A 1513-nucleotide genomic window follows, 5' to 3' on the forward strand; every position below is an offset into this window, starting at 1 on the left:
TTCCATTTGCTTTAGCATCTCTACGTTGTAGAGCTAGTTTCAGAGTCTCTTCTGACATCCATTTTGACCTTTTCCTTCTTTCTTGTCTTCTTAATGACTTTTTGCTTTGTTCACTTATGATATTCTTGATGTCATCCCACAACTCTTCTGGTGTTTGGTCTTTAGTGTTTAATGTATCAAATCTGTTCTTCAGATGATCTCTAAATTCAGGGGGGATATATTAGAGGTCATATTTTGGCTCTTGTGGACTTCTTTCATTTTCTTCAGCTTCAGTTTGAATTTGCATATGAGTAATTGATGGTCTGTTCCACAGTCTGCCCCGGCCTTGTTTTCTATGATGATTCGGAGCTTTTCCATCTTCTCTTTCCACAGATGTAGTCAATTTGATTTCTATATATTCTATCTGGTGAGGTCCATGTGTATAGTTGTCTGTTATGCTGACTAAAGAAAGTACTAGAAATGAACAAATCATTGGTTTTGTAGCATTTTATCTTGCGTTCTGCAGCATCATTTCTATCACCAAGGCTGTATTTTCCAACTACTGCTCCTTCCTCTTTGCTCCCGACCTTTGCATTCCAATCACTAATAATGAGCAATACATCTTGATTGCATGTTTGATTGATTTAAGATTGAAGACGTTGGTAGAATTCTTCTATTTCATCCTCACTGGCTTAGTGGTTGGCGCATAAATTTGAATAATAGTGGTATTAACTGGGCTTCCCTGTAGGCACATGGATATTATCCTATCACATACAGTGTTGTACCTCATGACTGATATGTTCTTTTTGATGATGAATGCAACACCATTCCTTTTCAATTTGTCATTCCCTGCATAGTAAACCATGTTTCTGTCAGATTCAAAATGGCTAATACCAGTCCATTTCAGCTCACTAATGCTTAAGATATCAATGTTTCTGCGTTCCATTTCATTTTTGACAACTTTCAATTTTCCCAGATTTATACTTCGTACATTCCATGTTCCGATTTTCAGTGGATGTTACCAGCTGTTTTTCTTCATTTTGAGTTGTGCCCCATCAGCAAATGAAGGTCCTGTGGGCTTTTCTCCCATGAGCTTAACTCCATTTGCATGAACTCTACTTTGAGGAGGGTTTTCTGAATGGTTAGACACTGAAAACTTTATGCATAGCAGTGGAATATTATCAGATATAGTGCTGGAAATGAGCCCCTTGGGTTAGAAGGCACACAAAATACAACTGGGAAGAGCTGCCTCCTCAAAGTAGAGTTGACCATAATGATGTGATAGAGTAAAGCTTTCGTGACCTTCATTTGCTGATGGGGCACAACGTAAAATGAGGAGAAACAGGGGCCAATATCCATTAATAACTGGATCATGGTATGTATAGGATACTACCCATACACCTATAGGGAAGACCAGGTAATCTCACTATTATCTAAATTTATGCACCAACCACTTAACGCCAATGATGATGAAATCGGCCAATGAAAACCCTGCAGATCCCAACCACCTGATCTACAACTGATGATGGGGATG

Source organism: Chrysochloris asiatica, unplaced genomic scaffold (assembly GCF_000296735.1).
Source record: "Chrysochloris asiatica unplaced genomic scaffold, ChrAsi1.0 scaffold00009, whole genome shotgun sequence".
Lineage (NCBI taxonomy): Eukaryota > Metazoa > Chordata > Mammalia > Afrosoricida > Chrysochloridae > Chrysochloris > Chrysochloris asiatica.